Genomic DNA, 13,405 nt, shown 5'->3' with positions numbered 1-13,405 from the left:
AGTATAAGCATCACAAGCATGCTATATAACAAGAATTTAAACCTAGAATATCTCCTACCTCAATTTGAGATGAAAATCCCAAAGGCCCACCAAAATAAAAGTGCTCCGAATTCGACGATACCGAGAGGTTTTGTCGGGGATAACACCGTGAACATAACCCCCATCAAAGCCCCATCAAAATCATAACTTGACCTCAAAACCAAACTCAAGAAATGGTCAAAACTGAATTCTAATAAGGGGGAAAGGTAGAGCACTGATCGGTTGGTCAATCATACATCAACTTTCGCAATAACACGAATCATTGTAAAATAGGGCTATTGGTCGGGTAAGTCGAACCACTGGGACTGCGCTAGTCTAAGGTAACCTAAATGTCTAGAATCGTTCTTAGAATGATGAAGGGGAAATAAGGAGTTGTTTGTTTGTCACTAAATTGAATATGTGAAGTGCATGAAATAGAAACTTGCAATAATTGAAGCGAGATAAGATACAAGTAAGAAAAACTAAGGAAGTGAATCCGTCTCCATCCCTATACACATGCTAGGCTAAATTTAAATTCGGGAAATCAACATAAATGATGGTCATGATACATAACAACCCTTGGTTGCTATAATATCCTCAAGAGGTTCATTGAATCAAAAACAAGAATAATCCATCAAAGAAATACATGCTTAAACTACCTAAACTAGGGTGTAGTCTTCAACATGCTCCCTAAGCCAAAGATTATCAAGCCCTTAATTGAATGATAAAAGCACATAAAGTTAGGAATCAAGAATAGACCATCAAAGGGGGAACCTAAGCAATGGACTATCAAATTTCTCCAACTTCATGCCATTAAAACTATTCCATGATCTCACTACCATTGTCACCATGAGAGTGCAAGCACTATGATTAAAAGAATAAACCATCTAAGATAGATAATTAATTCAACAATAATCATTAAAATACATAAAGATCCATTACAAGAAGCAAAATGCTCTAGACCATGAAAAGACCATAGGTTATACATTGAAATCCCAAAATAAAATCTACACTAGAATATGCTTACAAGGGAGGGACTTCATCACCTCCCTAGAAGAAGAGTTAGTTACCCATTGGAGCCTTAGAATGAAGAAGAAGCTTGAAGACCTCCTCCATTTTCGTGCTCCCTTCTTCAAGCTTAGAGAACTCTCTTTCTTGCTCTCTTCTCTCTCCTCTAATCTTGTAGAATTCAAGGATATGAAATGTGTGGCCTTTGGTTGCCTTTTGTCCTCCAACAAAACCCTCTCTCTCCTCCAAAAAACATCCCCAACCACCTCATAAAGAGGGCCATCCAAAATTGGAAATTTCAGAGCACAAGTGGGCTGTCTCGTGGAGCAAACTGTCCAAATTTTGAGTGCTCGAAATAGGGCCTCGAGCACTCGAATTTAGTGTAAAAAGCTCCATGCTTCACTTGCTCTGCCCATACCTACTTTGATGAAATGGCCATAACTTTGCACTCCAAACTCCGAATGACAAACCGTTTAAATATTTGGAGAGCTGATTCAGAGTTTTAAAAACTTCATGTTTTGATGAAGACCCAAATCTCAAGTCTGGTTGGTCAAAAATGGGGAGAAAGATAGTACTTCAGTGCTGCCAGGCCGTTCTGCGCACCTCTAGTAACATGGCCATAACTCTCTGCTCCGAGCTCCGAATGATGAACTGTTTAAAGATTTAGAAAGCTAATTCAGAGCTCTAAATCTTTCATGTTATGATGGAAGTCCAGTTCTTAAGCTTTCTGAGTCAAAATGGCGAGCAAAGTCCTGACTCCATTGCTGATCTCGTGAAGCAATCTGCCCTAATTTCGAGCACTCGAAATAAGGCCTCGAGCACTCGAAAATTGGCCAGAATGCCCTATGCTTGGTTTGCTCTGCCCGGACCTACTTTGGTAAAATGGCCATAACTTTGCACTCTGAACTCCAAATGATGAACCGTTTGAAGATTTGGAAAGCTAATTCAGAGTTCTAAAAAACTTCATGTTTTGGTGGAGATCCAATTCTCAAGGATGGTTGGTCGAAAATGAAGATCAAGGCAGAATTTCATTGCTGCCAGGCAGTTCTACGCACCTCTGGTAACAAGATCATAACTTTCTGATCCGAACTCCGAATGACAAACCGCTTGAAGATTTGGAAAGCTGATTCAGAGCTCTAAATCTTTCATGTTATGATGGAAGTCCAGTTCTTGAGTTTGGTAGGTTAAAATGGTGAACAAAGTTTGGGCTTCACTGCTGGCAGAATTTCAGAATTGGCACCTTTGATGTTCAAAACTCCACAAAGCATCCTTCTTGCTTCTTTTTGGCCAATGGACCTGAAAATGTGCAAAAACATACAATTGGAGATAATCTATATAAAATACACAAATAAAGAACTTAACTAATGCAATTTAGGGCGCTTGAATATACAATATTCGGCGCTTATCACACCCCCAAACTTACATTTTGCTAGTCCCTTAGCAAAACTACAATGAAAAACTTAATGAAAAGACAACCATGGGCATGCTACTACAAAAATATCATCCATGGTAAAATGAGATATATACATGGCTCAAAAATAACTTGAAACAGAAAAAGACTGGAGATGGGGTCATTGGGAAAACTACCTTGCATATATGAAGCATTGATACAAAAATTGGCTAAATACATTTCCACATACATGCATCAACATCAAAGTCTATATAAATAACTCAATTATCATCTCTTGAATGGAAATCAACTCTAGCTTCAGTGAAAGTGAATTGGATTCTCAACATGTGGCTTTTACTTTCTTTTCCAATTCCAAAGCACAAGATTTCAAATCATTGAATTCCCCTTTAAATGAGGTCCCTAAGGCATGATTTTATTTACAAGACAACTTTTATTGCTTGCTGACAATTTATTGCAACTCATAAGCGAAACATAGAATGGTTGTGCAATGCTGAAGTCCCTTAAGCTTTCTAACCAACCTATGTAGCAAGCGTTAGGCCAACAGCTCCCAAACCAGATGGCTTTAGGGTGTTAAGTGTAGAGACACTCCTAGGGCTTAATAGCTCAAGTTGGAAAGGCTACGAACTCCAACGAACCATGTTTATTACAATTTTTTTTGAATGACCGTACAATGTTTAAGTCCTTTAAGCTTTTTAACCAACCCTTGTAGCAAGCGTTAGGCCAACAACTCCCAAACCAGATGGCTTTAGGGTGTTAAGTATAGAGACACTCCTAGGGCTTAATAGCTCGAGTTGGAAAGGCTACGAACGTCAACTGGTCATTATTTTCTTTCTTTCTCAGTTTTTTTTTTTTTTTTTTTTTTTTTTTTTTTTTTTTTTTTTTTAGACAACTTAAATCATGCCAAAGATATTCATCTATCAGGTTCATCAAATCAAATTAACTAGGCCAAGGTCAAGGTCGATCAAGTTGCATGCCTCACAGTTAAGTTTCCAATGTGCATCTGTGCATTGTGAAGCTTAAAAGAGTGTCAAATCCAGCGAGAATTTAGTTGAGACATTTATATAGACTAATTTGAATCTACATGATCATTTCGACTCAAATTTTTCTTTATTTTCAAAAATGTCAATTGCTTCTATACACAAGGTATTAAACATATGTTTCATCTCCGACAAGTGTCAAGTTATACTATCATTGCTTAGCAGAAATTATGAAACCAAAAATACATAAATGCACCCCCAAACTTGAATGTCACATTGTCCTCAATGTGTGAAGACAAGTGAAACAAAATAAGAGCAAAGAAGGTAAAAGAACAATAATACCAAGTGGAGTGACGACGACGTAGATGTGCAGCCATGTGAGTGCGCAACGGCGTCCCCCAAACTTGGACATGAAGACCTGAATTTTAGTGCAAGATAAAAATCCAAACAAAATACAAATGCAGACATTAGCCACGAGTTTAAAATAAATAACAAAATAGGGACAAAAGTGGGGAATTTAGAGAGATGAAGTTAGCTCAGGAAATTCATCAAACACGTGGTGTGCAAGACAAAAAAGAAGAGGGCCAAAGGTTGATTAGAGATGAGAAAATCCAAAAATTTGGCCCTGCAAATGCAATACACAACTCCCAAACAATCACAAATCCTTCACACAAGCAATCCCATCCTCCATTGATCAAAAATGGAAAGAAAAAGAGGGTTAGACACTTACCCAACAATGGAGAACACAAGGCCCATTATTTGTGGTTAATGGAAGATATGGATGAGAGATTGATGGATGGGTGGGTAAGTAGGAATGGGGAGTGGAGGGAAATGGATAAGTATGTATGGAGAGGTGCATGCATGCATGCATGGTGGGAAATGTGGGGTGGAAGTGGTGGTGCATGCATGAATGCATTTCCTTGTGTGGTGGTGAGGAGTGGCTTGGTGTGAGGTTGATTTGTTGGTGAGGTAACCGAGAGAGAGAGAGTGCTGTGTGTGCGAGGTCATGGGGTTAGGGAGGGTTAGTTAGTTTTGCCGAGGGGTGGTGTTGTGTTGGGGGAGAGGTGGGTTGTGGGTGGTGAGGACTGGGTTTGTATGCATGGGATGGTTGATGGGTGGTTTGGTTTGTAGATGAGATGGCCGAGAGGAAGAGAAGGCGATGAGAGTGAGGCAATGAGTGCTCGGGGCGTTGGCATGAGGTGTTCGAGCACTCGCTAGGGGGAGCTCGAGTGCTCGAAATGGAGCCAGTAGGTTCGGTATGTTGGGGTTGGCTATGGAGAGAGAAAGAAGGTGGAGTTCGAGCACTCCAAATAGGATCGGCGAGTGCTCGAACTGAGAGCAGTGAGTTGGGTGGGTTGGTGTATGAAATTCGAGCACTCAAACTAGAATTTAGAGTGCTCAAAAATGGCTCAGTAGGCTATGGGGCGAGCTCGGCTGTGAGGACTGAAATTTGGAGCAATCCAAATGGAATTTAGAGCGCTCTAAAATTGGACAGTAGTGCATGCAAGATTGGTTCACAATTGGAGCACTCTAAAATGGAGCTAGATTGCTCGAAATGAAGGTAGTGACTTCGGCAAGTTGGTGTGGTAATTTGGAGCAATCCAAATGGAAGCTAGAGTGCTCCAAAAATGGGCAGTGAGCTTGGGATTGATGGTGAAGACATTTGGAGCAATCCAAATGGAATTTAGAGTGCTCCAAAATGGGTAGTAGCTCATGGAATTTTGGTTAGATCATTCGAGCACTAGAATCTTGGCCCAGTGAGCATTTTGAGTGGATGCAATTGCTGAAACAAATGTGTCAAACTTTGTAACATCTTGCTAATGCATGAATATAATTGGAAAATTTTTCAAAATGTAACATATTTCCAATGTATGGATGAATTTTGAACTTTGCAAATTCATTCCATTCCAATGCATGGATGGAAAATTTTTAAACTTAGCATGCCATTCCCATGCATGGAAAGATTTTTAAAGCTTTGCATGGCAGTTGGAAAAGAAATTGAAAACTTTGCATGCCATTCCATGCATCGAAAATTTTTTATGTCATTCCCATGCATTGAAAAATCATTGCAAGCAGCAGCTTCAATTCAAGCCATGCATGGAAAATTTTAAAACTTTGCACATTATTCCAATCTAATGCATGGATGGATTTTTGAAGCTTTGCATGCATGGAAAGAAATTGAAATTTTGCATGGGACAATGCATGGGGAATTTTGAAAAATTTTCAAACATTGCAAATGCATGGAAAAATTTTAAACAGTGCAAGAATTTCAATGCATGGATGATTTTGCGAAAATTTTCAAGAATGTATTACAAATGAGACATTATGCACATGAGTAGCATTCCCAAGATCCGATGAAATTGCTAGGAAGCGATGGAAATTTCCGGGAATGACAATTAGAGTTGAGAAGGTCTAAGAAAAATCAAATTTTTGGCTTTTCTAAACCGTTTCCCAGAAAATTTTGCAAGGCACGAGCAATTTCAAAGAGAAGGAAGCTTGGAAGTTGAAAGAATTGCTTCCCTTGCTTTGCTAAATTTAATGTCGATAGCTAGACGAAGTTAGAGCAGGCACTAATCCTCAAAAATCTCGATAGCTAGACACACCGAGATCAGGTTAGTCCTCCTTACCTTATACCATGTCTCTCTAGAGATTCAAGCTTCCCTAAGTAAGAAAGTTCGTTTGGAAGCGGAAGAAAAAGAGCTTAAAGACAAAAGTTGGAAAGAGGTAATGGAAAGACCTCAATCCACTCTTCATCCTCAATGAAGAACTTTGGACTATGGGGCTGATTTGGATTATAGGAAGATGGAGTAGATGAGAGTGCACCTAGCAAAGGCTTTTGAAGGGTCATATTGAGCATGGGAATGCTCGACAACTTATCCTTCAAAATTTCAACATCCTCCTCACACTGATCCGGTGGTTCAGGCTCAACAACTTGAGACAACTCAAGTGAGGGAATGGGATGAGATGCAAGCTCCCAAGAAAGAGATACATTTGATGTTGACCAAGGAAGAGAATGAAGAGGTGGATGAATATTAAGCAAAGAATTCACCTCCGAAATGGAATTGTCAACATTAAAATCCTCACAATTGAAATGAGCCAAACAAGCTTTTAGAGGATCCTCCATTGAAGGAGGTGCATCAAGCAAAGGATTATTTAGGGGTTGTTTGGGAGTCGGGTAGACAATCTCTACATCATTATTTTTCCCATTTTGAACCACAATTGCTTCATTTTGATGTGGGGCAACAATTTGATCTTCAACCACCATTTCATCATTTTCACATGTAATAACCACTTGATCATTCTCATGATGAAAGTTACTAGGAGTAATCTCATCATTCATAGAATTTTTTTTTGGATTGGCCATAAATTCAAATGAAAATGTTTCCTCCTCTTCATGATTTTTAGCATTAATCCTTTGTTGAATTTGAGATATTTGGTTCTCTATCATTGCACTAACTTGGGACGGGTGATATAGTACCACTTGATTGATAGACTCTACTGTGGATTGCATGCTAGCAAGGGAAGCCAATAGTTGATTGTTGGAGTCCATCATTTGCGTGTGCATAGACTCCATCATTTGTTTGTTAGCAACAATTAGCTCATCCAATGGAGACGGTGGAAAAGGAGAAGAGGGCGGGAAAGAATGATCATTGGGTTGAAAAGGTTGCATATGAGATTGTGGGGTTGAATTTCCTATGTCATGCCACAAGAAGTTTTGTTGGTCTCCCCAACCCGAGTTGTAACCATTGAAGTATGGATCAGTACCCGATTCAAAGAAATTTTTATTTGGTTGCTCTAGATAGAAGTCCGAGAATTGTCTCGTTGGAAGACAATCTCTTGTATGATGTGTATTACTAGAGCAAAAAGCACAAAACACATGTGGTGTGTAGAATTGAGCTGGAAGATAACTACCCTCCATCTAGGACTAATTCAACAACACACAAAGCAATCAACACAACACTTCATCACCATAACCTCCACATATGATATTCCCTTTCTCCTCAATTATCAAGACAAAAATTAAATTGGCCACGACAAGGACCGATGCTTGAACACGAAATTAAAACAGGATAAGAACCTCAACAAGGGCTTCACAACTAAACTAAAACTAGATTTAACACATGCACAATATTCACAACTCGAAACTAGAAGTCACGAGACTTACCTGGGGTCCTTTAGACTTCCAATTTGCTAGCATTCCCACGGCGAGCTTCGAGTCCCTATAATCTTACAACACTTAAAACACAAAGATAGTCAAAACACACAAGGAATATTCACAAGACACAATATTCACAATCAAACTAAAATTAACCCTAAACTTTGGTTGCTAAACCGTTTGCAGTCCCCGGCAACGGCGCTAAAAATTGATCGGTTGGTCAATCATACATCAACTTTCGCAATAGCACGAATCATTGTAAAATAGGGCTATTGGTCGGGTAAGTCGAACCACTGGGACTGCGCTAGTCTAAGGCAACCTAAATGTCTAGAATCGTTCTTAGAATGATGAAGGGGAAATAAGGAGCTGTTTGTTTGTCACTAAATTGAATATGTGAAGTGCATGAAATAGAAACTTGCAATAATTGAAGCGAGATAAGATACGAGTAAGAAAAACTAAGGAAGTGAATCCGTCTCCATCCCTATACACATGCTAGGCTAAATTTAAATTCGGGAAATCAACATAAACGATGGTCATGATACATAACAACCCTTGGTTGCTATAATATCCTCAAGAGGTTCATTGAATCAAAAACAAGAATAATCCATCAAAGAAATACATGCTTAAACTACCTAAACTAGGGTGTAGTCTTCAACATGCTCCCTAAGCCAAAGATTATCAGGCCCTTAATTGAATGATAAAAGCACATAAAGTTAAGAATCAAGAATAGACCATCAAAGGGGGAACCTAAGCAATGGACTATCAAATTTCTCCAACTTCATGCCATTAAAACTATTCCATGATCTCACTACCATTGTCACCATGAGAGTGCAAGCACTATGATTAAAAAAATAAACCATCTAAGATAGATAATTAATTCAACAATAATCATTAAAATACATGAAGATCCATTACAAGAAGCAAAATGCTCTAGACCATGAAAAGACCATAGGTTATACATTGAAATCCCAAAATAAAATCTACACTAGAACATGCTTACAAGGGAGGGACTTCATCACCTCCCTAGAAGAAGAGTTAGTTACCCATTGGAGCCTTAGAATGAAGAAGAAGCTTGAAGACCTCTTCCATTTTCGTGCTCCCTTCTTCAAGCTTGGAAAACTCTCTTTCTTGCTCTCTTCTCTCTCCTCTAATCTTGTAGAATTCAAGGATATGAAATGTGTGGCCTTTGGTTGCCTTTTGTCCTCCAACAAAACCCTCTCTCTCCTCCAAAAAACATCCCCAACCACCTTATAAAGAGGGCCATCCAAAATTGGAAATTTCAGAGCACAAGTGGGCTGTCTCGTGGAGCAAACTGTCCAAATTTCGAGTGCTCGAAATAGGGCCTCGAGCACTCGAATTTAGTGTAAAAAGCTCCATGCTTCACTTGCTCTGCCCATACCTACTTTGATGAAATGGCCATAACTTTGTGCTCCGAACTCCGAATGACAAACTGTTTAAAGATTTGGAGAGCTGATTCAGAGCTTTAAAAACTTCATGTTTTGATAAAGACCCAAATCTCAAGTCTGATTGGTCAAAAATGGGGAGAAAGGCAGTACTTTAGTGCTGCCAGGCAGTTCTGTGCACCTCTGGTAACAAGGCCATAACTCTCTGCTCCGAGCTCTGAATGATGAACCGTTTGAAGATTTAGAAAGCTAATTCAGAGCTCTAAATCTTTCATGTTATGATGGAAGTCCAGTTCTTGAGCTTTCTGGGTCAAAATGGCGAGCAAAGTCCTAACTCCACTGCTGATCTCGTGAAGCAATCTGCCCTAATTTCGAGCACTCAAAATAAGGCCTCGAGCACTCGAAAATTGGCCAGAATGCCCTATGCTTGGTTTGCTCTGCCCGAACCTACTTTGGTAAAACGGCCATAACTTTGCGCTCTGAACTCCAAATGATGAACCGTTTGAAGATTTGGAAAGCTAATTCAGATTTCTAAAAAACTTCATGTTTTGGTGGAGATCCAATTCTCAAGGATGGTTAGTCGAAAATGAAGATCAAGGCAGAATTTCATTGCTGCCAGGCAGTTCTGCGCACCTCTGGTAACAAGATCATAACTCTCTGATCCGAACTCCGAATGTCAAACCGCTTGAAGATTTGGAAAGCTGATTCAAAGTTCTAAATCTTTCATGTTATGATGGAAGTCCAGTTCTTGAGTTTGGTAGGTCAAAATGGTGAACAAAGTTTGGGCTTCACTGCTGCCAGAATTTCAGAATTGGCACCTTTGATGTTCCAAACTCCACAAAGCATCCTTCTTGCTTCTTTTTGGCCAATGGACCTGAAAATGTGCAAAAACATACAATTGAAGATAATCTATATAAAATACACAAATAAAGAACTTAACTAATGCAATTTAGGGCGCTTGAATATACAATATTCGGCGCTTATCAAGCACGGCGAGGGGAATAACAAACGTTAAGGCTGAAGACTTTCCATCAAGGAAAAGTGAACCAAAAGAGGAGAGAGAAGATTGCAGCACCCCTTGGGCTTCCATGGGAGCTCCAGGTCGTGTATGAAGAGGGGAGCAGATCAAAAATGAAATATCTCACCCCCCTTTTATAGAAATCTCAAAAAGTGCCCCGAACGGGCCCCGCCGGGTCTGAAAAAGTAAAATTTGAGCAGACGCGCTCAAATGGCAAAACTTTGTGAATTATAAAGATTCAAAATGATAAAATATGAACAACGGAAGAAACGGCGTCAAAAACTGAGTCCCGAGCAGAAAGTTATGCCCAAAACAAGTTTGGCAAAAACTAGGGCCAGAAACCTTGAAACTGGAAAACATCGACCAAGAGGAAATTCCAAGAGTACACAACTCGACGAAATGTGAAAATGAATCCCGTATGAGTATCCAGGCTCAAAACAAGACATTTTGTAGTAACTTTCATTAATTGCACAATGGCCCCTCCAAAAAGTGAAAACTGCACTTATGGCCCAGAATGAAAATATCTTCCAAAAATATTTTCTTAAAAACCCCTAAAATAAAATATCTTCAAAAGATATTTACGAAAAATACCCTAAGAAAAGAAAATAATTTCAAAGAACTTTGCATCCATGCCTCTATGGACACCGGGAGCAACCAGAGTACTTTCTTGCAAAAGTAAAGATACGTATTTCATGGAAACCACTCAAGATGAAGGCACGTGAAGTCAAAAACCAACTCCGAGCATGAAAAGTGAGGTTGTACCAAAAACTGACAAACGGAGATAAGACAGAATAGGGAAAAGGACAAAATAACGCATAGTGTCCAAAAACGAAAAATGCGAAAATAAATCGGTCCTCAAAGGAAGTTGTCAATTCACATGAAAGAGTCTCAGAAACCAATTTTGAGCACTCGAGATGACACTAAGCGACACGAAACAGAGCTCAGAAAAGAAAATTAAACGAAAAAAATCCATTCGTAAAATTTCAGGAAAAAGGAAAGGAAGGCAAATGACTGGGTCGTTACATGTAATGTGTACATAAGTACACCTTTTGTAATGTATTTAACTTATATGAGATGACGCCGGGGGCCAATAACATTTATATTGCATCTTATGTAATTCTTGATTTTCATGAAATGTTATAAAAACCTTGAAAATTCATAAGTCATTGCTTCATTACTTTTGCATCAGGTGTGGAAATTCCATTTTTTATTCTTTCATAGGGTCTCATTAATCATGTATGAAGTGTGACCAAGGACCAAACGGTAATTTGACTCCATTTCATATTTTTGGATTTCAAAATTTCGATTTCAAGTTCATTTTTATCATTTTTGGCCATTAGGGGGTCGGATTTTGAGTCGGGACTTCTCGAGAGCCGCGGACCATTCCCACGCACTTAGAATCATTTATTACACTTGCGTGCACATTCGTTTCAACCTAGAAATGCATTTATACTTGGTGCAAGTCGCATTTTCTGAGTTTTTAAGCCTTTACTGATTTAGGGGCATTTTGGCCATTTCACAGTATATTTTTTTTCATTTTCTCTAATGTAGTTAGGTAGAAAATTTGATTTCAAGAGGGGTTTGTTCTTCATGTTTTTCCATAAAAATTCGATTGATAACCCGTTTTTGCTCTCAAATGTGGACAGATACTGTAGCAGCTTTTTGGCCCTCTTGACCTCTTCTGATCTGGGGCATTTTGGGGATTTTGTAGTGAGTTTTTTTTCATTTCCTTCCTCGTAGTCGGGTAGAAAACTCAATTTTAGGGGGGGTTTTTTCTTTGTGTTTTTTCAAAAAAAAAACCTCATCTTGGCCCTCAAAAACCCATTTTTTCCCGAAAGCCCCCATGCTGTTAGCTTTTTGCTAAACTTTAGTACAAGTGTACGGGTGATTGATTCTCGTAACCGGTTACGAAAGCTTGGGCAGATTGTGGTTGCCTTTGTTTTTGCCTCATAACCGGTTAGAAAGGTTTCCTAACCAATTAGATGGTCTTGGGTTAGCCATATCTTCTTCGTTTGGACTCTGAATCAAGTGATTCTTGAGTCTAAGATTATTAATTTTTCGTTATCTTTCCAATGGTGTACTCGGTAGTACCCACTTTCATTTTAGAAATGACCATTTTGCCCTTAGGTTCATTCTTGTCCATTTTTGAAACGTCGCTTCCACATTTATTTTCTTTGGGTTCCATGACCTCATTGAGGGTCACATTGGTATCTTAGAGACGTGTTGTATCTCTAGAGACCGTTGTTTTATCTTTTACTCCTGCATTCTGGATTCGTTATCAGATCTATGTTCGGTTCATCATAGGATGCACTGGCCTAAAAACTAGGGCCGTCACATGCTATATTTATGATTATAATGAAATAAATGATTAAAGGTTTTAAATAACTTAAAAGTTATTCCTGTAATTAAATAATATGAAATTATATGTTATTTGTTGTTTTGCTATGATATTATTTTAATCAAGTGCATATATGTTTGGTATGGTCTTAAACATGACAAATATATGTTTAGATTATTTGAGAACCATTGTCAGGATGTGGTTCTATGTCATGCCATTACCAGGATATATATGACATGTCATTGTTAGGATATGGCTATTATATATTTTTATATATGTTTTTCAACCCACTGTTAGGATATGGGTATGGTCAGTTGTGTTAGTATACTAATGTTAGGATTTGGTTCTATGTTGTGCCATTGTTAGGATATGGGTATGGTTATTGTTTTAGTACACCATTGTTAGGATATGGTTAGTTATATCTATAATTATATTATGTGTATCATGATACAAGTTTGAGGTCTTGTGATTAGTAGTTATGATGGAGGCGTATATTGTCAGTTGAGATGGGTATCTATATTTAGGGATATGTGTACCCTGATAGAATGAGGACTCGTAACCACTTTTGTGTCCGATTTGTATGACATACTTACTACACGGTTGAGTCTGCCTTAGTCCAGTAAGTGTCTTTAGTGCTTATATTTATATACTTATCGACTATATAGCTATTCCATGAGTCAGCTATAGATGTGTAGTTTTTTCATGTCTCTGTTTGGGTTGTTGTAAAAAAGACTTGTTTGTCAGTTTTAACCCACCTTTGTTATATTTTCCAAGTCCTTGTCAGTTCTAGACATATAGCTTGTTCATGTGGATCAGAGATCAGTCATCATCATTCCTTCGGTGTTGTCGATGTAGGAGTTTATCTTCGTTTAATGGATTTAGTTCATGATCAGTAATCTTAGATATGATTTTAGTATAAGTTTTGTTAGGAGTTCATGATATTCGGATTCCTGAGATGTATATTGGAGATTCATTTATTATATGAAAAATTTTGTATCAGAGATTATTATTATATTTGTTAATTTAGTTTTCTTACTGTATTATTATTTATTCTATTTTATTCCCTTTTGTATTAT

The sequence above is a fragment of the Cornus florida genome, unplaced genomic scaffold (genome assembly GCF_030987335.1).
Source record: "Cornus florida cultivar Cherokee Brave unplaced genomic scaffold, ASM3098733v1 CherokeeBrave_3.0.0_Hap2_Chr06, whole genome shotgun sequence".
Classification (NCBI taxonomy): Eukaryota; Viridiplantae; Streptophyta; class Magnoliopsida; order Cornales; family Cornaceae; genus Cornus; species Cornus florida.
Note: the sequence above shows the minus strand (reverse complement) of the source record.